The following is a 25966-nucleotide window of genomic DNA, read 5'->3' on the forward strand; positions in this document are numbered from 1 at the left end:
TCAGTCTTACCAGATGTCCCAGTAGTGGCCTTTGTATGGAAAGGATCAAGTGAGGATCACACGTGGCATTTAGTTGTCCAGTCTCTGGTTTCCTTCCATCTGAAAAAGTTCCCCGGTCTCTCTTTGACTTTTGTGACCTTGGCGTTTTGGAAGACTCTCAGTTCAGGTTTGTGTGATGTTTGCTCAGGATCGTGGAAGCTGTGCATCTTTGGCGGGAACATGGTAAGGTATGGCCTTCTCTGAGCATCCCATCGAGACACTTGGGGTGTCCAAATATCCCCCTGCTGGTCACGTCCCCGGTTTGACCACTTGGGTGGAGAGTTGTCTGTGAAGTTGCTCTCTTCCCCTTTCTGGTTAAGAAGTATTTTGTGGGGAGGTGCTTTGAGACTGTGTAAACAGTCATTTCCTGGCCTTCAATGTACTCATTTGCTTATTTACTTATCAGAATGGACTCTTGGTTTCTTATTGTATTCAATGGGATATAAATCCAATCATGATTTATTCTGATGTCAGATTGCCCTCAGTTTGATTAGTGGGAGCCTCTGTGAGCTGGTTTCTATGTCCTTTTGCTATGACACAGAGCAATTTTATCACTTCTTGAGCAGTTGATTAGTTTGTGGCCCAGCACTATATTATAGGCTCAAATTGTCCTTCCTCTGGAATCAGCCGTTTCTCCAGGGACCTCTGGATCCCTTGAGTAGAGAAGGGTATTTGGGAACCACGATCCGGCTGCTAAGTGTGCTCACTGCTATTGGGTGCCCCTGTTCCCAGGCCCTCGCGATGGACAGAGCTAGGAGCTCGCACCATCGCTTCCGATTCCAGCCCAACACCCCGGGAGATCATTCTACTTTTCTTCCTTTTCGTATCTGTAATTCGCTTCTCCAACAGGGAGAATCCCAAGAGTTCAAGCTGTTGACCGCTGCTATACTAGGCTGCCTCTCACTAATAACAGTTAGAATATTTATAATAATACAGCATCAAGTAGCATATTGATCTAATTTTGTCAGTGGGAAGTGGAGAAATCTCGGTTAGGCTACATTAACTTGATCCTGCGACCTTCTGTGAAGAGAGAAGAGGGCGGCAGTGAGACAGAGTGAAAGAGGTTGAGGGCTGTTTTCAGGGTGCTACAGAGATCGTGGGGTAGCAGAGCCCTGTGTCGTGTCCTTGTCCCACTGGACATGAGTGTCCACCCCTCCCCCCTTGTGGGTGTTTTGGGTGAACTTTGAGACCATATCCCCAAGACAAGGAAGGAGCTGCTCAGACTGGTCTGTCCCTGACACCCAGGCCCATAAAGTGATAGCTCAGAGAAGTCAAGTTTCCTTCTTCACCTGAGCTCCCAGGACCCCCTCTGCCTGTGGCTGTGCCCTTGAGCTCAGCTTGCTTCCCCACAAATGCAGGTCTTGGGGCGGGGGGGGGGGTGGGGAACATCTGGAAGTCTTGAAGCAGGGGTGGTTGCTCAAAGTATCCCAGCCCCCCTCAAAATGCCTGTCCTACGAAACAGAGGCAGGAGTGTTATGGGAAGAGAGTGTCGTATGGTCTTCTTTTGTAATCAAAATGCGATCCAGCCTCTCTTAGGTAATAAAGAGCCTGGTCACGGTTGGTTTAATGGTATAGTAAATTTCAGGGCCTGACTGCTTCCTGCTTTCCCTCTGTTCACACTGCCCGTGTGAGCGTGGTATCTGGGCCACAGAGTCCACTTTCCCAGCCACCCACTTCCTTTTTGACCCACTATGTGGTTCGGCCAGCGGAAGGGAGACTGGGCTGGAAGGCAGAGGCAGGAGCCCTGGGTTCCCATCCTGACTTTGCCGCCAGCTTGCTAGGCAACATGGGCAAGTCACTTCGCCTCACTGGCCAGTGGAAAAATGCCACCCTGTCCTCCCTGCCTCCCTCTTCTCCAGGTCAGCGGTGGAGACCAGGGAGAACAGAACCCTTTTCCCATCCAGATGTACCCTTGATGGTTATGCATCCACAGTAAACCCTGCACTCACCAGCGTGTTCAGTGGGTGGAAAATTCTGGTTAATTGAATGTTCTGGGACATGGAAACATCCCCAGAAATCCTTTGTGTTCCTTTTGTGGTCATTGAAAACCATTCATTCATCTATTTAGCAAATATTTGTCTCGTGCCTGTGCTCTACCGGGCTTCGTCCCAGGTGGCGGGGAGGCGCTGTGAATGAGACAGCAGAGGCCCAGCCCGCAAGGGCTCACGGCCCGGGAGGAGACGTGAGCAAACGCAGGGGGCCCTTGAACACCGCAGGGGCTAGGGGCACCAACCCCTTACTCAGTACAGCTTTTGACTCCCCCAAAATGTAATTGCTGATAGTCTACTGTTGACCACGAAGAAGCCTTTACCAATAACATAAACAGTCAATTAATGTCTTCTGTATATCATATGTATTATATAATGTATTCTTATAATTGCATAAGCTCGAGGAAAGAAAATAGCATTAAGAAAATCATAAGGAAGAGAAAATACATTTTTATTGAAAAAAATCCACGTAGCAACCTGCCCAATTCAAACCTGGTTTTGTTTTTTTTTTTAATTTTTTAATATTTATTTTTGAGAGAAAGGGAGAGAGAGACACAGAGTGCAGACAGGGGAGGGGCAGAGAGAAAGACACACACACACAGAATCCGAAGCAGGCTCCAGGCTCGAACCCACGGACCGCGAGATCATGACCTGAGCCGAAGTCAGACGCTCAACCGACTGAGCCACCCGGGCGCCCCTAAACCTGTGTTTTTTAAGGGTCAACGTACACCACACAACTCGGTAGGATGGATGGCCTGAGGGGACCATAGGACACTGTGGGAGGCCCGGAGTCCAGTGTGGGGGCCCTGGAGAAGGATCCTTGATCTTGAGAAGGTGTTCTCTGTTGAGAGCCTCAGGAGGCGTTAGCCAACGTGCCTGGGCAGGAGGATGGAGTGGTAATGGCGTTCCAGGCAGAAGGAGCAGTAATGAATGGGCAAAGGCCAATAAAGCGCCTTTGACATTGAATTGTGCTGTGGAGCTTAGAATGTGACCCCGGGGAGGTGAGAGACGAGGGGTGTGTGTGTGTTGGGATGCAAGATGGTGGAGAGAGCAACAATGTAGGAGGATGTGTGGTCCCTGGGGTGGGGGTGGGGGTGGGGGAGAGGAGGGCCCGGCATTACCAGATCTTCAGGTTTGCTGAGAAGCCAACAGTCTGTTTTTTCACTGCGAGTGTTAAATGTTGGTAACCTATGAGCCACCACTGGGGGCCAAACGCAATGGTTCTGTAGACTCCACTGGTTCTATGAGCTGGTGGCTTGTCACCTGGGACCCAGAGGGTCTATGTGATGAACGTTTGAGGGTGTCCACTCAGAATCTGTTATGATCCTCTGATGTTGAGTGCGCCCCTACCCTGTGCTGGGCTCTGGGGGTCTGATAAGGGCCCTGGGGTATGGCCCCTGCCCTCAAGCCTGGATCACAGCGTCCATCAAGCTGAAGACAGTGCTAATTAGTATACATGTCCAGAGCTAACAAAACCAACAAAGGCTCTAACAAGAGGAACCAGCCAAAGCCCAAAGTGCTGTAGAGCTCAGAGGAGGGGTGGTCAGGGAACAGGGGCCACGTGGGGAGGTTTCCCAGGGATTCTGGGCCTTCTGATGGTTCTGGGAGGGAAGGTAAACCTTAGTGCAGCCAAAGACGGGGCAGGCATTCCAGACTGGAGGACTCAGGGGGGCTGAGGCCCAGGAAGGAAATAAAATAGCCAAGGAGGGAGGTTGGAACGGATCTGAAAAGCTATGAATGCAGGCCCAGGAACTTGTACTTGCCTCTGCATATGCCAGCAGGACCCAAGCATCTACATTCTGGCCCAAGGCTTAATGTTATGTCACTCACTGGACATCTGAAGACATTCTAGCTGCTTTGCTGATGCAGGGAAGGAAACATTCTTCTGCTGTGTTTCCTCCTGGACTAAGAATTAAATTTACATGAGACAGATTAACAGGAGGAAAAAACCCAAAGTTAAAAAAATTTATTTTTTATTTTTTTTTATTTTTATTTATTTATTTATTTTTAAATTTTTTTTTTCAACGTTTATTTATTTTTGGGACAGAGAGAGACAGAGCATGAACGGGGGAGGGGCAGAGAGAGAGGGAGACACAGAATCGGAAACAGGCTCCAGGCTCTGAGCCATCAGCCCAGAGCCGGATGCGGGGCTCAAACTCCCGGACCGCGAGATCGTGACCTGGCTGAAGTCGGACGCTTAACCGACTGCGCCACCCAGGCGCCCCAAAAAAAAATTTTTTTTAAAGTGGTCTTTCTGCTCAACACGGGGCTCGAACTTCTGGCCCTGACATCAAGGGTCACCAGCCAGGTGCCCCAAACCTTAAGTTTTCTTACGTGCACACAGAGGCTCAATAATGAAATTGAGACCTAAAAAATGTCTAATGCAGGCACTTTTTACACTTCTCAGGTAAAGAGACAAACGAAACAAAAACAAACAAAGACCGTGAGGAATTGGCAGGACAGAGAAAAGTTCATTTGGTGGTGGGGCGCCTGGGTGGCTCAGTGGGTTAAGCGTCCGACTTTGGCTGAGGTCACGCTCTCACGGTTCATGAGTTCGAGCCCCGCATCGGGCTCTGTGCTGACAGCTCGGAGTCTGGAGCCTGTTTCCGATTCTGTGTCTCCCTCTCTCTCTGCCCCTCCCCTGCTCATGCTCTCTCTCTCTCTCTCAAAAATAAATACATGTTAAAAAAAATTTAAAAAAAGACCAATGTGCCTAAGTGGGACTCTATGAACGACTCTTAGGACAGGCTCTATGGAGCGTACGTCCTTGTGTGGAGACAGACAATAAACAAGCAAGCAAATCAACGAATAAGATGATTTCAGAGAGCAGGGCCTGAGTGTGGTTTGTCTCAGGGCACTGTAGAGGCCTGTCTATTTGTGTCTCCTCCTAGCCTTCGAGAGCCAAGGGGGCAGGGCTGGGGTCTCTCTGGTTCCTCGTTTCATTCCCAGCCCCTAAGGCTGGTGCCTGGCAGAGAGGGAGTAGTTCAGAAAAATATTTTCTCTGGCTGTGTTGCATGAACCAACAGGCTGACAAAGATGCCCGTATACATACACCTGTGCCCTTTGGAGGCTGCAGAACTCATTATTATCAACCCAGGATTAATTGCTGATAAGCCGGAGTGTGAGTTGCGTTGCAAATAGAGAGGTTGCAGGGCACTGTTTAATGACAACAGGGATAATCTTAATTAATGACCTGATAACTATAATTAATTGCATCACATCCGGAGGCCCTCTCTGGGATTCTGGGAGGGAGCAACTTGTGTTTGGCAGCTTGGGGGGCTGGAAGGGAGGGGAGGGCTGGGATCTCCGTTCGGCCACTTCCTTGCTCGGCGAGCTTTGGCGGGTTGCGGGTCTGAGCCTCAGTGGTCTCGTCAGGAAGGTGGGGCTCCAGGGCTGGCGGCTAGTAGCCAGTTGGGGGGGGGGATGGTCTCAAATTCCCCCCTCCCCCGCCTCCCATCCCCGTCCCAAGCTGCTGGGGTCACCAGAGCCCAGGGGGCCAGGCCACCGAGGGGCGCCGGCTGGGACTGGGCGGGGACCTCACCCCCCACCCCCCCCACCCCCTCCCCGCTCCCCAGGGAAGCCCTGGAAAACTCCTGGAGGCGAGAGAGGAGAAGCCAGCGGCCAGCGTGCGCGCGCGACCTTTCGGAGGGAGACCCCGGGGAAGCGGGACGGCGAGGGGCGGCCTCGGGCGGGACCCGGCGAGGCGGGAGCGGCCGCCGCGGGCGGAAGGGGCGCGCGGCGAGGCCCCGCCCCCCGCGGGCCTCGGTTTCCCCACCTGCGCCGCGGGCGGCCCGGGCGGGCGGGGCCGCCCCGCGCCGGGCCCGGCCGCCAGGGGTTAAGCGGTGACTTCAGCCGCGGCGAGCGGGGACCGGGCGGGCGGGGGCGGCGCCGCGTCGCGCCGTGCGCGGCGGCGGGACCAGGCCGCTCGGAGGCGGCGGGCGCACTCCCGGCCGGGCCGCGACCTCGCGGGCGGCGCGCGCGGCGGCGGCGGCGGCGGCGGCGGCGGCTGGGGCGCGGGGCTGGGGCCGCCCGGCCCTGGGCGCCCGCGGCCCCCGGGGCAGCTGACGCGCGGAGCGGCCGCCGGCGCTTTGTGAGCGGCGCGGACAACAAAGGCGCGGCCGGGCGGCCGGAGCCGGTGAGTGCGGCCCGCGGGGCGGGGGTGGCCGGGCGGACGAGGGACCGGGCGGGGGTCGCGGGCCGCGCACTGCGCGAGGCGGGCCGGCCGTGTGGCCCCGAGCGGGCGTCGCCGCGGGGCCGAGTGGGGGGGGGGGGAAAGGGGGTCGGTCCCCGCCGCCCGCGATGGCCGGGCCCGTCCGCGCGTCCCCGCTGGCCGGCGGGGGTCTCTGGGGGCCCCGGCGGCTCCGGGGTCCCGGGCGTGGCTGCGAGTGCGTCCCGCTGTGCCTCGGGGTGTGCGAGCCCGGAGTCTGGGCCTTCCCCGTGGCCCTGGTGGGAGTGGGTGTCCCCCGCTCCAGGAGCGGCGTCTTCTCTGTCCGTTCGTCCCGGAGCCTGCGTGGCGCGGCCGTGTCCCTGGGTGTGTGAGAGGCCCCGGAGCCTGGGTCTTGTCTCCGTGTGTGGGTCTCTCCTTGTGTCATTTGAGAGTGTGTGTGTGTGTGTGTGTGTGTGTGTGTGTACGTCTTGCGTGTGACTGTGTGTACTCCCTACCCCCCCCCCCCCCATCTTCCCAGCCTCTGTGTCCCTTGGGTGTCCCATCCCTCTGCATGACTCCTGACTGCTCTTTGTGCATCAGTGAGAGAGAGAGAGAGAGAGAGAGAGCGAGCCTGTGCCTCATTTTCCGGGGGATTCCCAGGGCCTTCAGCTCCTGCTGCCGCTGGGGTCCACTTCTCCCTGTGCTGCCCTTGGGGGGTCCTGGGGTGGCGGGGAGTCAGGGAATGCTCCTGTCACCTCAGTTGTGGGCTGGCCTCTCCCACCCTGGACCCCTGCCCAGAGGCGGAACAGGGGCAGCCTCACAAAGGAGGGAGTGTGTGTGGGAGGAGAGGATGCCCTGGTCGGCCAGAAGGCCATGGGTGGGGGGGGGGGGGGGGGAACCTGCTCAGGCCTGGACGCTCCTGGAGGCCGGGGAGTGTGGCCGGGGTGCGCCCTGCTGAGGGTGAAGGCTAGCCAGGGGTGGTCTCCTAGGGGGAGCCCAGGCCTGATGTGGGAAAGTATGGGGTCAGTTCTTCCTCTCTCTACTAGGGTGCCTGGGGGAGGGGGGGAGTGGTCCTGGGGCGGGGGTCAGGAATCTTCTTGTAGCTTCAGTAGCCTGACGACCCTGTCTCCGCCACAGAAGGGAGGGGGTGGGGGGTGGGCTGTACCCTTCCACTGGCTCTGGAGCTGAGACGTCACCTCAAAGTCCTTGGCCTTCCCGAGGGATGCAGCCGGGGAAAGACATGCCCTGCCTGCCTGGAGCCCCATCTGTTCCCCCGCAGATGCTGGGGGGGGGGGGGGGGAGAAGACAGGCTGTGCTCCCTCATTAAAATGTTCAGCCCTTTCCCTGCGGCCCTGCCCGAATGCCCATCAGGTACAGCCTCCATCCGTCCATCCGCCCGGCGCGGCCCCCCACGGTGTCCAGGCCTCAGGCACGTGGTCAAGAAAGGAGGGCACAGTCTGGAGATCTCGGGGCTCCCTGTCACTGTGGGTTGGGGGCTCTCCTCCTTCGTCAAGGTCTCAGGGTGAAGCTCAGAGCCCTCCTCGTGGCTTGTGAGGGCCCCGCTTTGTGCCCGTGTTTGGTGCTCACTCTGCCCCATCACACTTACCTTCCTGACATCCCCTGTCCCCCTCCTTTTCTGCCAGAGAGCCTTCCACTCACTCTTCTCTCTCTCTCTGCTAAGTTGGCCCCCATCCTTCACTTCTTTATTCCTCGTTCAGGAGTCTCTTCTTTGGTCAGCCAGGTTGGCTGAAGAATTCTCATTCATGGGGTGGGCCATGATCTCCGGGTCATGAGTTCAAGCCCTGTGTCGGGCGTGGAGTCTGCTTTAAAAATAAAAGAGAGAATTCTGGTCCATGATGCTCTTAGGACCCTCATTCTGGTGGGGACGGCTTGTTTCTACTCCCCCGAGGACGGCAAGCCTTTGAGAGCAGGGACCATGTCCGTCCTTGATCAGCCAGCCTAGAACGGTGCCTGACACACAGTAGGTAGTCTATAAATAGTTGCCACTTGAGTGGGTCCGGTAACCGATGGTTCGGAAGTTCTGCTGTTTCAAGTTTTCACTTTGGAGGAGTCTGGGGAGGAGGGAAAGCCAGTGAACTCCTCAGGGCCGGGTACCAGGTTAGTGTAAGGGGGATGCCTATTGTTAATTAGATAAACTATAGATTAATTAACATATTTGTATCTGGTAAGTGCCAGATAGATGTTGGGCTAGTTCTTTGCCAATGTGATCTCTTAAACCGTGGAAAAGAGCAGGGTGGAAAGAATATAATCTCCTTGGACCAACTTTGAAAAAATAAAGTAGGTGAGGTTACATAAATGTATAAGTGTCTCGTATGTAAATATATATGCATATTGCATATAATTGTGATAATAGTGTATTGTTCTTTCGCATCCACTATCTCTTTGTTTCTAGATAGCCCTGGTAATTAGGCAGGAGGACGGGTTCACGCCCATTTTACAGATGAACAGGTGAAGCGGAGCATTTAAGCGACTGCCTAAGGTCACAGTCAGTGAAGGACTCAAGCCTCAGTCTCCTTGACGGCCCAGTCCTTGCTTTCTTCTGTGAGCTTGTCGTTGGTGCCTTTGAATTCTTGTCACCTGGCTTGACAGTGGTGAAGGAGCCACTGTCCTTACCCTCAAGGGGTCTGAAGTCCAGACACAAGAATCAGAGTTATAAACGGGGGAGCCGGGTGGGCCTGTGTTCTCTTTCCATCCCGCTGTGCCTCCTGGGCCCCAGCTCAGCTTCTTGGCCTTGCTGCACGGCCTCAAAGCCACCTTCCTTTGGGGTCCTGCTTCCCAGCACACGGGTGTGCTCCAGCACTCCCCTTCCCAGCTCTCTGTTCGGCGATGTCACCCTAGCTTGAAATTGGCCACAGGGAGAAATCAGCGTACTGTGAATCAGAGGTCCCCCCGCCCCAAGAGCTAGTTGTTAGACATTTACCAGCACACCACGGGGATCTGGCAGCGAACACCTCGGGCTCTGCCCCTCCCTGAGGCTTGCACTCTCGTGTGACACTTCCCTAGGGCTGGCTTAGAGTCCTCATGGATTCAGAGTGAGAGGGGCAGGCACCGGGCTGGGCCCACTGCCGCGTTAAGGGTCATAAGTCACCCTCACACGAGCTCTCCGGTCCAGAAAGGAGTTGTTCTATCCCAGTGGGTTGAGGGAGGGGGAAATGGGATGAGAAGGTGCAATTAATCGAGGGCCCGCTTTGCCCTTGATTGAATAACCACTCACGGTGGCCCAGGCATTTGGGAGGCAAAGTGGCGGTGGGGCCTGAGGACTGTGGACAAGTCAGACAGCTCGGGGCTGGTGAAGATGTGATGTCCAGGACACGGGTGGCTAGAGCTGTCTGGCTCTGGCTTAGACAACGGCGGGCATGACCCATCCCTAGGGGTTCGGGGACAGCGTGAGAGACAGAGTTAGACTATTGAGTGGACAGGCTGCATGTGGCCCCTGGATAATCTGAGAGTCCCGGGTGGGAAATGGACACGCTCACACTTAACCTGCAGGGGAGTGCAGCAGAATGGGGTGGGGAGAGGAAAAGGGTCCGGATAGAAGGAATAGCAGCTGCAAAGGCTCAGAGGCGCGGGCTGTTGGGGGATCAGGTGTCAGGTGAACCAGAAGTCTGCAGGGCTTGTGGCAGAGCACGGCAAGTGCCGAGGTCTCAAGGCGGAAGGCTCTGCATCATCTGGGAACCAGCTCAGATGACAGGGGCGCTGTGCTCTGTGGGTCACCCCCTCCCCTGCAGAGCTTTAAGGTTTCTGGCACCTTCTTGTCGTCCCCTCACCCTGCTGCTGCTCCTGCCCGGTTATCTGTGTGGCCGGTGGAGTCTTTAGAAAGATTTTCAGGGGCACCTGGGTGGCTCCGTCGGTTGAGCGTCCGACTTCGGCCCAGGTCATGATCTTGCAGTCCGTGAGTTCGAGCCCCGCGTCAGACTCCGTGCTGACAGCTGGGAGCCTGGAGCCTGTTTCAGATTCTGTGACTCCCTCTCTCTCTGCTCCTCCCTTGCTCGCACTGTGTCTCTCTCAAAGCTAAATAAACATTAAAAAAAAAAATTGAAAGGAAAAGAAAGATTTTCATTTTAATATCAGGCCAAACAAAACAGAATGGAGAAGGTGAGCCTGCCGGGCTCTCCCCACCCCTCACTAATGCCAGAGAAGCCAAAGATAAAAGTAACTGATATTTAAGTGACCCAGTATTTTTGGTTGCCTTTGCTATACCTACCCTTTAGATAGGCAGCTGGTTGAGAGCTTATGTGCTTAAAGACAAGCCGTGTTTACTTTACGTCGAAACCTGCCCGACACTTTTCATGCATGTTTGCTCAATTCCCATACTGACCCTGCAGGTAGGTATTAGCATCCCACCTTACAGATGAGGAAACGGAGTCTTAGAGAGGTTGTGCGGCTTTCCCAAGGACACAGTGTCTGTAAGCGGCAGCATTCGAGTCAGGGAGGCCCTGAGATCCTTCTCCACTCGATTTCCTCCTCTCTTCTGTTTTCTGCTTCCCTTTGAGGAGGGGAGGGAGAGAACTCACCACGGGTCGGCCATCTCAACACACTCTCCTAGTCTTTGTTTGAAGTTACTTGTGTGTTTTTTTAACCCACGTAGCTGGGTTCCTCACTTTGTGGCTTGGGGTCAAGGCTGAGAACAGAACCACATGCCCCGATGGGCCCCCTGGGCCTGGTCTCGGGAAGGGGCTAATGATAATGGCTTATGTTTATGGAGAGAGCTGGTACCGATAGCTCTCGTATCTATGGAGTGGCAGGATGTGGCTCACCGGAGCTCGTTCGGTCCTCGGCCATCCCGCGAGGTAGCTTGCGTCGTCGTCCTGTCCCTTTTGCTCCCAGTGATGTGGAGGCCCAGGGCCCCGCCTCCCTGAGGGTCAGCACCAGTTAACCTCATTCTGCTTGTCCCGGAACCCCAGCTCTCCACCCCAGCGTCCGGGCCTGGCCTGGCCGTGCCTTTGATGGCCCCGGGAAGTGGTACCCACACGCTGCGGGAAATAGGGGAGCGGAGCTGACCACTTGGCTGGAAGCGCGGGTTGTGCCCCCCTCTTCGTTAGAGCCTGGTGCTGAGCTCCCACCGCCAGGGGATTTATCTCCCCACCGACCTTTCTGTCGAGAGGGTGGTCTTGACCTAGACCCCTCCCCCCACTTGTTTGCAGGTGCACCCCCAGTCCAGGGCAGGGCGGGTGGTGGGGGTGGCCCCTACTGGTGACTGTGTGTGGGACCCTAGGTGAGGTGACATTTCTGGCTCTGGCCCCCTCCTTCTCCTGGAGAGCCTGGCCTCTGGGCAGAACCCCCCTTCCAGCGGCTGCCTGATTGGTATGCGTCCCTGAACTCCGGCCATTAGCACACAAGGCGGGAACCAGCTCCCATTCCTTCCCTGTCTTCATTGTTTGAAGTGGGCAGACTTGGAAGGAGCTTTAAAAATGCGGCCTTTTTATTCAATTTCCCTAGAAAAACAATGGTCGAAATGAAATGGAAGAATGAAAGTCTCTGGATATTGAAGAAAAATAGTCCTGAGCCCAGACATGGCCCAGAACCTTTGAGTTTCTCTTGAAGCACGGGTTTATTTGACTTTAAATTATGTCCATATTGCATGACCATTGAAGAAAACTTGGAAAACACAGAGGGAAGGAAATGAAAATCACCCTTTATTCCATCACCCGAAGACGGCCTCTCTCCACATCGTGGGGCACATGGTTTGCTCGTTCGGCGGGCCCCTGTTTCTGAAGGGTCAGGCCAGTGTTGGGCGCGGCAGGGGTGTGTGTGGGGGGGGAGCAGACGGATTTGCTGCTCCTGCCGCCCTTCTTTCTATGCCAGACGTTGGGCGACTCGCTGGGTCCCTTTTTATTTCAACTTCCTCATCTGTAAAATGGGGATAACCTGGCAGCTGTGTCCCCGGGTGTGGGAAAGTGCAGGCGGGCTGCTGGGGACAGTGCCCGGTCCCTGAGGAGCTTAGCCGTGCTGGTGGCTGTAGCTTTGCCCTTGAGGGCCTTTCGTGATGGGGAAGAGACAATCCCAAACAAAGCAAACAAATTAATGAAGTAACTGCGTGTCATGTGATAAGTCCTGTGAAAGGAACAACCAGATCTGATGTGATGGGGGTGAGTGGGGGGTCAGGTTGCTAGTTGGGGGGGGTGGTGTATGTCCCGGGGGGGTGGTGCAGAGTTTGTTAGCTGGAGGTGGTCCAGGGGGGGCCTCTCTGAAGAGAGACATTTAAACGGAGACCTAAATTATGACAAGAAAGAGCGCCACACTCCGCCGCCCCCCCCCCCCAAAAAAAAAAAAAAACAAACTGAGGGGAAAGTATTCTAGGCAGGGGTATAGCAAATGCAAAGGCCCTGAGGCCAGAATGATCTTGGCCTGTTTAAGCAGCAGACGGTCTAGAGCCTGCAGCGGGCAAGGGGAAGAGGGCAGTACAGGAAGCGGCTGTGGACAACAAAACAGATCGAGGCGGGCAGTTAGGAGGGTTAATCTAGATGCATCTGGAAGCCCTTGGAAGTTTGTTCAGTTCATTTCACATACATACCTTCGTTAGTGAAATGCAACCCCAAGATTCCAGCTGTCAATAGCTCTGTTAGGAAATTTACTTTCCCCCAGAGAATTTATTCAAAAATGATTTATTGAGTGCCTGTTACCTGGCGGTACTCGAGTAGGCGCTGTGGACCGAGGGACAGTCACAAAGACCCGGAAGGTGAGGCCTTGCCTGCTGGTGGCCCACGGGGCCTGCGTTCCAGCTCTCTGACCCACCGCATCCCACGGGAGCCTTGTAGACTCCGCTTTGGGCAGGATGCTCTGGCTGCGCGAGGGTGGGGGTGGGGGAGGACCGGACGCACCGGCCGGGGCGGGCTGGGCCCGGAGAAAGGGTGCGGGTGGTACGCATTTGAATTGTTTTGTTTTTTTTTAACGTTTATTTTTGAGACAGAGAGAGACAGAGCATGAATGGGGGGAGGGGCAGAGAGAGAGGGAGACCCAGAATCCGAAGCAGGCTCCAGGCTCCGAGCTGTCAGCACAGAGCCCCACGCGGGGCTCGAACTCACGGACCGTGAGATCACGACCTGAGCCGAAGTCGGACGCTTCACCGACTGAGGGTACGCATTTGAATTGTGGCAGCGCAGTTGGACAGCTGGATTCGGGTTATCTGTCAGAGAGACAGCGGCTGGACTCGCTGGTGGATGGTTCACAGCGGGCGAGGGAAAGAAGAGGAATCCGACGTGTCCTGGAATCTTCTTATGAGTATGTGGGCGGTGTCATGAGGCAAGGTGGTGAAGGGAGGGCGGGAAGCACGGATTTTCGAGAATCAAGAGTCCGGTCCAGGTCACGTTTCTGTGAAGAGGCTGCTCAGAAGTCCTAGTGGGGAGCCCCCGGGCTGAGGTTCGGACTGGGGTGCTGTTAGCGCGTCATCGGGGGCAGGTGGGACCTTGTGGATGGCGGGGAGCCAGGAGAGGGGCTGAGACGGGTAGCTGGGAGGAGAAGGGAGAGTGGGGTGGCTGGGAAGCCGGTGCGGGGGACCGTTTCGGAAAAGAGCTCGTGGTCAACGGGGCTGCGGGCCACCGACAGTCCACGTGAGATGGCACAGAGAGGGACCACTGGCTTTGGCAACACGAAGGCAGCTGGGACTTTCTGTAAGAGCAGCTTTGGGGGAGTGATGGGGCTGGGGTCCCAAGTGGCATTGGCAGATGAGACGCCAGCACGTGTGGCTGGCTTTTGAGATGCTGGGTAGGTGAGGGGGTTGCCGGGAAAGGCGTCTCGGTTGGAGGGAAGAGGGGACCCGGGAGGAGGAGCTCATTGAGTCCCCCAGCGAGAGCAACACAGGTTCCCGCGTTGCCCTCCCGTCACAGAAGGAGAGAGAGAGACGCCTGCCCGCAAGCCCGGGTCCACACCCAGGCCACCCGCGGCTCCCCCTACAACATTCCCGTTCCGCAGAGGAGGCCGCCAAAGCGGATCAGCGAATGTGTTTTCACTGGTCTGTCCTTGGCGTTTCTGACTTCCTGTCCCGCGTTTATGGAGCATCTGCCAGGAGCCGGGCACTGGGCTCATGGGATGAAGTATGGTTCACCCTCTTTCTGGTGGGGAAGGCGGACAGGTAGCTGATGGAATGATGGGAGAGCGCCCAACCCAGGCGTGGGGGCTCCCAGGGGTTTCCCAGGGCAGAGTCTGAGCCAAACAGCCAAGAGGCGGTTCAGGGAGGGGAAAAGGCTTCCGGGTGGGGCCTGTCCCGCCAGGGAGGGAGCTCTGGCCCATGCCCCTAAGTTGCTCTCTATGTCTCACTAGGCGCCCGCCCTTTATCTTGAGCACTGGAGGGAGCCATTCGAGTGTTTGGGGCAAGGGAGGGACATGACCAGAACGTTTTGTTCTGGGTGGAGACTGCGTTGGAAGGGACAGGAGACACCAGGGAGACCTTTGGAAGAGATTACAGGCTCTCTGATTCCTAGGTCATTCTGTGAACCCTGCTGCCGCCTTTTTTTCTTTTCCCAAAGATTTTGTTTTTAAGTAACTTCACCCTACGTGGGGCTCGAACTCACGACCCCAAGATCGAGTGTCACACGCACGGCCGACTGAGCCAGCCGGGTGCCCCGACCCTGCTGCTGCTTTAGTGCTTCCCAAACTCAGCTCATCTCCCTTTCCTAAAGAGGTTCCCGAGGCTCAGAGAGTTTGAGCAACTTGCCTGAGGTCACCCAGCATAACAGGGCATCCAGGCTGGGGGACTGGTGCCTTGAGGGAAACATAACCCCTGGGAGGGGCCCACTGGAGGCTCTGGTTGAATGTTGTCATCCCCTAGCGTCCCTAGTGCCTCTGGATGTTGCCCTTTTGCAACATCCCCTCACCCCTCACCCGGGGCTCTCTGGCAGAGAATGGGCGGTGCCTGTGGGAGGGAGGAGCTGGGCTCTTGCCGGGAACTGGGAGTTGGCCTTCGGAGCCAGAGCCCCACGGGCTGTATTAGCAGTTTCCTGGGCACTGGCTTCCTCCCCAGTGAGCGAGTGGAAAACCCTCTGGGGCTAGGCTAGGTCACGCGTGGCCGGCGAGGGAGGGCGTCCCTGCTGGGGAGGGCCTCTGTATTTCACATGCGCGGGGTAGAGGCCTCATCCTCGGGTGGCGGGGAGGGTCGGGAGAGATGGGGAGCAGAGCCCTGCCCCTTGTGGGCCCTAACGCTCTGGGCGGGTAGGTGTCTTGCCTCCCTGGAGTCTTGGTGACCTCATCTGTGAAGCAGGGATGGTATGAAATGTGATTGCAAAGGACTGAAAACACAACCAGTGTTTGCTGAGGGCCCAGAGGGCGCCAGGCACGATGTATTCATCTTTCCGTTCTTGGTGGTAGTTTTGCGAGGCGTACGTAGTGACTATCTCCATGTTCTAGACGGAGCAGCTGAGGAACAGAGAGGGTAAGCAGTTTGCCCCAAACCACACAGCTGGCGAATGGCAGAACTGGACCCCTGATCCGCCTGCCTCTGGAGCCCTCCTTTGCAACCCCTCCGGTCCCCGTCAGACTGTTCAGCCGGGCCCTTCCCTGGCACATCGCCTGATGGAATCTTGTGGGGGACCCCAGCGTTCTGTCCACCCCACTTGGGGGCTCCCGATCTAGTCCAACTCATCCCGTCCCCGACTCTGCTCGGAGCCTTGATGTCCTCGTCTGCAGAATGGGCAGGTTGAGAATCTGGAGTCTCTACCAGTCGTGGTAACCCACGCATCTAGGAATCCACGAGCCAGACATTTGCCACTTTCCCTGCTTCCCGGCCTCCGCCGCCGCCTGGGGAGCCAGGGGAGACTAAAGTGAAGACACAACTGTGAGAGCCCGACGGAGAGCAGCCGATGATAGAGCACCACCGTGCGCCCAGCAGAGAGGCGGGTGTCGTGGGCTGTGCTGTGCATGTGCGGAGTGAGGTGCAGAGACTGGCGAACTTTCCCGAGGGTCCAGTGACAGTTCCCTGTGTGCGAGACGCTTCCTCCGCCACGTCCCCTCCCACGGAGCTCTCTACAAAACCGTCTCTTTGGGGCCCCAGGTGGGAAAATCCACCCCAAGCGTCCATCCACGCTTGAGAAATGGCCATGAGGGGCCCGTGGGGAAACTTCTGTGAGTCACCATGACGCCCAGCGAAACGACAGCGGCAGGGAGAGCAAAGACAAGGCTGCGTCCACCACTGGGCAGAGCTCAGCCCCGCCTGGCAGCTCGGCCGGAGAGTGGTCTTGGCTGTTTACAGAGAAGGGGACTTGGGACCTGGGAGAGGAGTGGGAAACAGGAGCGAAGGTGGGATGATGGAGTCAGAGACTCGTTTAGAACTGGAAGGCCCTTCTGGGATCACGTAGTCCGGGCTCCTGACTTTATGCACGGAGACGTCTTAGTCTGGAGACGGGCTGTGACTTGCCTCAGGTTGCACAGCCAGTGAGGGCAGACCCCGGAACAGAAGGAGATTCGGGAAGCTGGATCACCAGCCTCAACTCCTGGCTGCTTTTCGTGGGCGTGACTTCCTGCCAGGTCCTGCCCACCCCCTCTCCTTCCCATCGGAATAAACACAGACACTATAGTAAGCAACAAAGGGGATCATGTCGCTGAATGCTCAGCCAATGGTCGCTGGAGAGGACTCGGGGCTGGCTGTCTTGCTCAAGTCCCACTGCCCCCATCTCCGGGCCCTGTGACTTTGGGCAAGGCACGTTCCTCCTCATCACGGACAACTTGCTTCGTGTGTACCACAATTTAAGCAGATTCTGAAATCGCAGGACTTTTCAGTGCCTTTAACATGTTGAGTATTGTTGATGTCCAGGGGGGAGAGTCCTACTCTGGTTCTTCCGTAGTTTTGGGCCGCTGAACACCTCTTTTCTTCCGTGAGTCCCTATTAGCATATTTCCAGACAGTATCAGTGTTCCCTTGAATATGCAGTCTGAGAAACCCTGATGTTGGTGGTTCCTCAGGACTGTTTTTTTTTTTTTTTTTTTAAAGTTTATTTATTTATTTATTTATTTATTTATTTTTTTTTTTTAAATTTTTTTTTTTTAACGTTTTATTTATTTTTGAGACAGAGAGAGACAGAGCATGAACGGGGGAGGGGCAGAGAGAGAGGGAGACACAGAATCGGAAACAGGCTCCAGGCTCTGAGCCATCAGCCCAGAGCCCGACGCGGGGCTCGAACTCACGGACCGCGAGATCGTGACCTGGCTGAAGTCGGCCGCTTAACCGACTGCGCCACCCAGGCGCCCCAAAGTTTATTTATTTAGAGAGAGAGAGTACACGAGCGAGCGAGCGGCGGAGGGGCAGAGAGGGAGAGGTGGGGAGAGAGAATCCCCAAGCAGGCTCCACACTGTCAGCGCGAAGCCCAACACAGGGCTCAAACTTGAGAACTGGGGGACCATGACCTGAGCCGAAATCGAGAGCCCGACGCTGAACCGACTGAACTACCCAGGTGCTCCTACTCGGGACCGTTTTAAACGTTTAAACTCAAGACACTGTCCGCTGGTAATGGACTTTTGGGGACACGTCCCTTCTGAGCTGTGACAACCCGCTCTTGCCCCACCCCATCTCCCTGGGGTCAGCAGAACCGTTACCACCCAGACTGTGCGTGCTCCTTCCGTTCCCGAAAACGAGTTGCCATATCCCCGCTGGTGGTGGAGGCAGCAGGAGGCTTCCATCCCTGGAGCTGGCATGTCTTCCTGGGGCAGCGAGACAGGCCGAGATGCCCAGGGCTGGCTGCCTGTGCTCGGCTGAAGGTGCTTCCCAGGATGCCTGGCTCACCTGAGAGCGGATGTCAGGGAGGAGCAGGGCCTCCTCCGCCGGCCAGGGCAGCCTGGGACCATGGAGTGAGCCTGGGACCCCGTCACCTGCCTTCTATCCTGGCTCTGGCCCTCACTCTTGTCTGACCTGGGGCAAGTCGCAGCCCTCTCTGGGCCTCAGTTTCCTCATCTGTAAGATGAGAGGCCTGGCTCGGTGATCTGTCGGTTCCTTTCAAGGCTGACGTTCTGAGGAATGGGCACATTCGGTACCTCTGACCTCTTCCTGTCGTTTGTGGGGTTTCTTGGTGTCACTGAAGTTGTCACCCTCCCCGGAGGCGAGGTGTGTGCGCAGGTGCACATCAGGTGGTCTCAGTGCCCCGGGGACCCCACGAGCCAGGAATTCTCGTACATCTGTGTATTGTAGGCTCGCCCAGACTAAGAATGCAGATTCTTGGGCCTCACCCCAAGAGGCTCTTAAGTTTGTGGATTGGGGTTGGACCTTAGAATCGACCTTTTTGAAAAAGCCTCCTCACTCAGGGCACCTGGGCGGCTGTCGGTTAAGTGTCTGACTCTTCATCTCGGCTCAGGTCTTGATCTCACGGTTGTGAGTCTGAGCCCCGTGTTGGGCTCCTCGCTGGATGTGAAGCCTACTTAAAAAAAAAAAAAAAAAAAGCCTCCTCTCGCAAGTGGTTCTGAAGTCAGTAGCTCAAGGGCCACACTTTGAAAAAGGCTGTTAGACTCTCTTTGAATGAAAACATGCTTCAGAGAATGATCTGCTGGGATTGGTGGTGCCTCTGTCTGGCTCTGTTCAGAGATGCCCTCATCCGTGGTCACAGCCTTCAGTCGCCGGTGACCTCTCTTCCCCACCAGCTAGTGTTCCCCAAGCCTGGCTGCTTACTGGAGTTGCCAGGAAGCCTTTGAACAAAATACGAATTCTTGAGTCTCACCCTTGGAGATTCTACACAAGTTAGATCTCAGCTGAGACCCAGAAATCTCTATGTTTAGAAAGCTCCCTAGGTCTTTTGTTCATTTGTTTGTCATTCATTCAACAAATATCTGTCAAGGCTTGCAGTGGCCTGGCCCAAGGGAGGGCATCGAGGACGTGATTGTTAAGCCAGACACGGTCTTGGACGTTATGTTACTTATGCTGCAGCCTGGTGAAGGAGCTAGACTGCGATGACGTAGGAGTGCTCGGCCAGGATAGGGAAACATGTGTCTAGAGAATGGTTGGGTTGGACTAAATAACCTGGGGCAAAGCTGGGATCCCTGGGTAGCTGAACTCCAGTAAATTCCAGATTGAAGTAGAAGCCCTAAGCCCAGTGGCCTCTGGTCACTACCTATGGACTCCTGTCGTTTGCTCATCACTTACTCATTTTATTTATTTACCCGTCTGCCCATCCATCCTTTCCTCTACCCATCCATCCATCCATCCATCCATCCATCCATCCATCCTTCCATCTACCCATCCATCCACCCACCCATCCGTCTACCCATCTACCATGTGTTCATCCATTCATCGTCTATTCGTTATCCATCCATCCATCCATCCATCCACCAACCCATGTATCCATCATTTGTCCACCCATGCATCCACTCACCCATCTATCCATCTATCTACCCATCCACCCACTCACCCATCCATCCATTCACCCATTTATTATCATTCACCCACCCATCCACCCACCCATTCATCCGCCATCCACAACCCATCCACCCACCCATTCATCCGCCATCCACAACCCATCCACCCACCCATTTATCCATAATCCACCCATCCCTATCCACCCATCCATCCATCATCCACTGTCCACTCATTAACTCACCCATTAACCCATCTACCCACTCATCCACCCATCCATTCACTCATTCACTTACCTACCCACCCACCCATCCATCCAACATCTCTTGAATCTCTTACCATATGCTGAATGCTATGCTGGGTACTGGAGGGACACAAATGAAAAGCATTGTTTCTGCCCTCAAGGAACTCACAGTCTGGTGGGGGAGTCAGAAAACAAAGCAAATGATTCTAGCCCAGCGTTAGGTGTCCAGCTCTCCCGGTGGACACCATGGAAGATTTCCCTGAAGTCGGTTTGTGTTAAGGCTCAAAATGAAGGTGAGAGTGTCCCAGACAGATGAGGTGGGGCATGGCTTCTGGGCCAAGGAAGGGTCTTACCCTTGGGAAGGCAGGTCACTGTGGCTGGGGCAGCTGGGGGGAGCCTCTGCTCCTGGAGCTCAGGCTGTCTTTTGTTTTCCCTGTTTGTTTCCCCATGAGGCTGGGTCCACAGTAGGTGCTCAGCAAACATTGGTCTTTGGTGAATGCAGCGCGCTGAGGAGCTTGTGGCTCTGGGGCTCTGGACAGAGTGCAGGCAGGGGAGTGACACCCTCACGCGGGCTCCCTCTGCTGGGCAGGGGAGAATGGGGAGGGGGGATGGAGGGGCCTCCCCAGCTCCGACCCTTCCTTGGCCTCAGCCTTCAGCTGTCTCCTCGTGCAAGTCAGAGCCGTGGTGCTCCTGAAATCTTGGCGAGCTTTCCAACAGCGGGGTCTCTGCCGTAAGTCAAGGGCTCTGCTTCTGTTGGGGGTCGTGGTGAGAAGACAGCAAAATGTTGGGGGGGGGGTGTGGGGACGTAAGTAGATGCGATGGCAGCTAGGAGCCTTGGCTTTTGGTTTTGATCCCCACTGCTGCCTCTTACTCTCTGTGTGTCCTGTGTCTCCCTGCGGTTCAGTTGTTTCCCAACCTGGTCCTTGGGCCGATTCAGAGAATTGTCCCATGTCAAGCGCTCAGGACAGTGCCTGGCACACTAATGAATGTTAGCTGAAAGGTGGAGCTTTGCAGACAGTTGTGCTGGGTGGCTTGGGTGGCTGCGTATGGATTCTTCTAGGAGCCAGAAGATCTGGTTTGAATTCCACCTCTACCTCCCGACTACCTGCAGAGATCCTGGCCAAGTTGACTCAGGCTCTGAGCTCGGATTTTTCTCATCTGTGAACCAGGGATTGATGCCCCGTGGGGTTTGGTAGGAGCCTGGAGTCCCAACGGCCCGTTTCCTGCGTGGGGCCTATTGCTGTGGTCAGAAAACCTGGGTCTAGGCAGATAGAGGAGAAGACTCCACCTGATGAGGGTGGTGTGGACAAGTGGCCTCCCCAGCCCACAGGCTCTGGGGGGTCAGTCTTGGCTCTCTTGTGCCACCTCTCGGCCGTGGCCCTCCTCTTGGTATGCCCTCCGTGGTTTCCGGGATCCTGTGGAAATGGATCATTCCGTGACTGGGGCTCTGGGTGTTCAGAGGAGGGTGACACGGGGCAGCAGGTTGGACGTGGTCCGCAGGGGCGTTGGGGGCAAGGGACTGTCTTCCCCCAGCCAGGCTAGATCTGGGTGCCCTGGAGAGACCAGGGTGGTTTCTTTTCTTTTTTTCTTTTTAATGTTTTATTTCTTTTTGAGAGAGAGAGAGAGAGGGCGGGGGGAGTGCACGAGCAGGGGAGAGGCAGAGAGCCAGATGCGGGGCTTGAACCAACTAACATCGAACTTTGCGAGCCGAAGTCGGATGCTTAACCGACCGGGCCCCCCCCCAGGCACCCTGGAGACCAGGGTTTCTGATCCCTGTCAGGGGCTCAGCACCCCTGCTCTCCCACCTCCCGTTCTTGCTGGATTTGAATTCCCAGGGCCCAGCGACTCGGTCGGTCATGCTGGGGCCCCGGAAGATCTGGGTGTCAAGCAGGTAAATCTAGATCTGAATGTGAACCCGTTTGGGCTGGCTGCCTGGGGGGCTACCAGGGTCTGAGTCCCCCGCCCCAGCTGATGGCCGGGATAAGTGGGCACCCCTGGGGGAAGAAAAGGCACCTGCCCTAAGCGAGGTAGCTGCATTCAATTGCCATTACCGTCCAGTGGTCAGGGGCTGCCATGTCTGGTTTATAGTGAGGGGGAAACTGAGGCTACTTTACACAGCCAATGGGGTGGGCCTGGTGTGGGAGCTGGGGAGGGGTCTGCCTGCAAAGCCCGTGCTTCCCCCCCGGCCCCCGGTTTTCCCCTCCTTGCTGCCGTTAGGACCACGCATGCTAGGATGCTGGTGTCTCATAGGTTTGCTCTTTGGCTTGTCTGAACCCAGGCCTCAGACTCCCCCTTTGCAAAGTGGGGACAGGCTGTTTGGGGTCCCCGGCAGGCAGGACCAAGCCCAGGACAGCCGAGGGCTATGGTGCTGCGGGCAGGAACACAGGGCACTCTCTCCGCTCGCAGCATGCGAAGCTCTCCTGGGGCCTGGGCTGGGGCTTGGGAGTCGTAACCTCACTACCAACCAAATCAGCCTTCTCTTGAAGACGATGCACGAGGCACTGCGGGGACAGCCAGGGCCTAGCCACCGTTTCTGCCCTCCTGGAGTTGTCACACCAGTAAGAGTGAGGACACAGATTGGAGACTTCAGGACCTGGATCAGGATCCTGTGTCTGATTAGCTGTGTGATCTCGGGCAGGGCCTCCGTCAGTGGCTCCCTCGGGAAGATGGGAATTCCAGCTCCTGCTTCCTCGGGCCATCGTGAGGATGAGGTGATATGGTATTTGCAGAGCCCCTGGCGCATAGTAGGTTCTCAGTAAGGTCCTCACGTGCTAGTCGTCTAAGGCTGGCAATGACCAGCGGGTCTTCAGGGTGAGTGGAGGCTGCCTCCCCCACGACGCCAGCAGCCGGGAACAGCATGGGTGGTTCTGTGGGCAGCTGGCGACAGGGCAGAACGGGGCATCAGCTCCGCCATGGGGTGGGCGGGATGTGGGGCTGAGCTCGGCTGGGGAGAGAGGGACGCGTTGGCTTTCACGTCCTACCTCCCCCTCCCTGCCCCCAGCCCTGTAGGCAGAGGCAGCCCTAGCGTGGCCTTTTGGCTGTTTTCACAGTCAGGGAGAATCCGAACCCCGGGAGGGGAAGTGACGTGCCCAGTGTTGGTGGGAGCTGGTGACAGAGCCGGGCTGACCCTCAGCCCGAGGCCCACCCGATCCTGATGCTGTGTTTTCAGCGGGCTGGGGTAGGTCCCTGGGGGCTGCGGGGCTCCCTGACCTCCCTGGCCTGCCCCGGGACCAGCCATGAACAGAATATTCTGTGTCCCACGATTCACAAGACTGGCCTTTCCTCTGCCAAGAGACTTTTCTCTTTCCTTTCTTTTACTTTTCCCTAATAAGGTCTCATGTGGCTGTCTCAGCTCTCTTGAGGCCTGGAGAGGCTGTGGCTTTGCCTGGGGAAGGCGGTCCCAGCACAGCTCCGGCCACAGCTGCCGGGCTGCAAAGGCCCAAATGTGGGAAAGTTCAAGGGGAGGCCAGATAGAGGCATCGGAGCCCCGCAGACCTGGCTGGCCTGCTCTCTAGCTGTGTGATCTTGAGCAAGTCCCTTTGCCTCTCTGAGCATGTTTCCTTCATTCAATCCAACCAGCATTCGTTCAGGCCTGTTAGATGCCAGGTATGACGCTGGACGTTTCAGGCAGAGCCGTGAACAGACTCTGGGGCTTGAGGCCTCCGCATTGAGTGGGAGACTTGCCTGGGGGCCTGGCTCTGTACCTGGACGCTTGGGGGATCTCCTCAAGTCACATGTGAACCACCACGCAGGGCTCCGTTTTTTTTGAATGGAAACTATGCCAGGATGGTGAGAGCGGCCCGGCTGGGACTTCAGGTGAATGACTGCCGTGGGATTTCACGCTTCCTAGCCGCCAGGCGGGGAGGCTGCTTCTAGAGACACGGCGTTGATTTTCTATGTCTGCTGCTGACGTGAGCCAGTGTGCCCGGCTGTCAGCCCAGGCTGCCGTGTTCCCATGTGTGCTCCGACCTTTGCAAGGAGGAAACGCAACCCGGGTGGCGTCCGAGGGTGGTCCACCCACCCCCCCCCCCCCACCGCCCCCGACACGTGGCAGGCACCCGAGAGGGGTTAGTTCAACTAACAAGTGGGGCGGTGGCATCGGGAGTACATCCTAGTGGGGGGTGTGGTTGATGTGGGGAAGGCGGGACAGCTGGCACAAGAGGGTGTCCTAGGTAGGAGGGAGGAGCCTTTTTCTGAGCCACTCCAGAGGGCAGACCGAGCGCAGGTTTTAGACCCTTCCAGGGTGGGGCGAGGGAGGACCCAAATAGGGGAGTGTGATGTGGGACAGTGACTCAGGCTGAGGGTAGGCACAGGTGCTTATGGAATACCCTCTCCGTGCCAGGCACAGGACTAGGCTCCGTGAGCCCCATCAGGGCGAGACCCGGGGGTGGGGGGGGGGGCTTTTCCTTTTTTGTCCACTGATGTATCCCAAACACCTGGAACAATACTTGGCTCACGGAGGTGCCTTAGAAATACGGGTTGAATGAATGAACGCGTGTATTATTTAGCTGGGTCCCAGCAGTGTCATTAGACCCAGTTTGCAGATGAATAAACTGAGGTGTAGAGAGGTCAAGTCATACAGCTGCTGTAACTGCTCACGTTGGGTCGGGATTTGGAGTCTGGGCTGCCTGATTCTTTTCTTTTTTCTTTATTTATTTAATTTAAATTATTTATTAATTTTATTTATTTATTTATTTATTTATTTAATTTAAATGTTTATTTTCAGAGAGAGAGAGCGCGCGCGCCTGAGCAGGGGTGGGGCAAAGAGAGAATCCCAAGCAGTCTTCACGCTGTCAGCGCAGAGCCCTCCTTGGGGCTGCATCTCATGAATGTGACATCAGGACCTGAGCTGAAACCAAGAGTCGGAGGCTCAACCGGCCGAGCCACCCATGCGCCCCTGGGCTGCCTGATTGCAGAGCTTGTGCTGAGTCTTTAGAGCAGGGTCCTCAGGAGGGAATTCTTGTGCATTTCACCCTCCCAAAGACCCCTCTTCTGACAGTGCGGAGGGTGGGAAAATACAGAGTGCTCGATGGAGGAACAGTAGTGGGTTCGTGCCGTCGGTCCCTGAGGGTAACCCCTGCTTGGACCAGTGGGCGCTCTTTTAAGGACCCAGATTAGGAGGGCAATCGATGCCGCCAGTTCTTGGGGTCCTTCTAGGTGTGGTCTGACATCACGGGCGTCCTCAGCCACAGTGCAGGGTCGGGGGGCACGTAGCCGTGCCCACACCGGTCGGCACAGGCTGTCCCCATCCGGGTGTCTTTGGGCGAATCCTGGCTGTTCACCGGAACATGTCCCTGCCCTCAGCCCCCAGGTGGTTCCAGACCAGAATGCCCAGTGAGACTTAACGCCTTCACATCCAGCTGCTCCGGGGACCCGGGGGCTGGCACCCGGAGAGAGGGGGCTCAGGGCAGCTAGAACCGTCTCCAGGGGCCCTGGGTCAGAGCATGGTCTGCTAGTCCCCCAGGACCTCCGGATATGCTGCCCTACAGGAGCCCTCTGCCACCCACTCCCCAGGGTCCTTGTGGCCCCATCTGCTCACCAGGGTGTCTAACCAAGCAGCTCGGGAGGGCTCCCTGCTGGCCGGTGGCTGGCTGTCCCAGCCACATTGCCAGATGGTCTGGGTTCGAATCCCACTCCTCCCATCTAGCACGTAACCTCGAGCAGTTTTCTTGCCATTTCGGTGCCTCTGTTTCCTTATCTGTAAACGAGGATGATACTGGTTCCTCTCTCGGAGGGTTGTTGTGAAGGTTAAGTAATTACATGAGTAAAGGGCCTGGAGTCAGCCTGGGCGCTTAGCAACCAATTAATAAGTGTGAGGTGTTACCACCCTGATGTGGGCACTCCTTGGTGGCAGGGGGGCAACCCAAGGAGCCGTCGCCTCTTGTCTGTGCCCGGTGCCGGGGCGCAGTCCTGCTTGTCCTGAGTGAATGAGTGCCTGGGCCTGGTCGTCGGGGAGAGAGAAGCGATGCCCTTGACTCCCATTGGACGCCCCCTTCCTACCTTCTTCCCTCCCTCTCTCTTGCTCTCCTGTGCCCATTGCTGTGTGTCCCGTGCTTGTGCTCATTGTTTAAAGGGCATCAGCTGATGGATAGGGCCCCCCCCCACCCCCATCTAGGTTCAGGCCCCTCTTCAGGAGCTCCTACAGCCCCCCAGACCTCCCCCACAGAAACACTGTCGGTGTTTATTCGTGGTACCTGTTCTTCCGTTCTCCTCCTGCCAGACTGTGAGCTCCAAGGAGCAGGGACCGATGAGTCGATGGGT

The 25966-nt window shown here is 56.5% G+C and overlaps 1 protein-coding gene across 7 annotated transcripts in view; it reads left to right on the forward strand.

The window, feature by feature from the left end:
- The window catches only part of ARHGEF10L (Rho guanine nucleotide exchange factor 10 like), a 159387-nt gene that overhangs the window by 9942 nt on the left and 123479 nt on the right, over positions 1 to 25966 (forward strand). For 5 of the 7 annotated variants that reach the window (XM_045475828.1, XM_045475832.1, XM_045475834.1 and 2 more), the window contains exon 1: positions 6056 to 6162. The exons of 1 other annotated variant lie outside the window; for it this stretch is intronic. The gene's annotated coding sequence lies outside the window, so the exon portion shown is untranslated. Of the gene's footprint in view, positions 1 to 6036; positions 6163 to 25966 lie in introns of those variants that run through there. One more of the 7 variants, XM_045475835.1, reaches the window with a different exon arrangement.

This window comes from Leopardus geoffroyi, chromosome C1, assembly GCF_018350155.1.
Source record: "Leopardus geoffroyi isolate Oge1 chromosome C1, O.geoffroyi_Oge1_pat1.0, whole genome shotgun sequence".
In the NCBI taxonomy this organism is placed as follows: Eukaryota; Metazoa; Chordata; class Mammalia; order Carnivora; family Felidae; genus Leopardus; species Leopardus geoffroyi.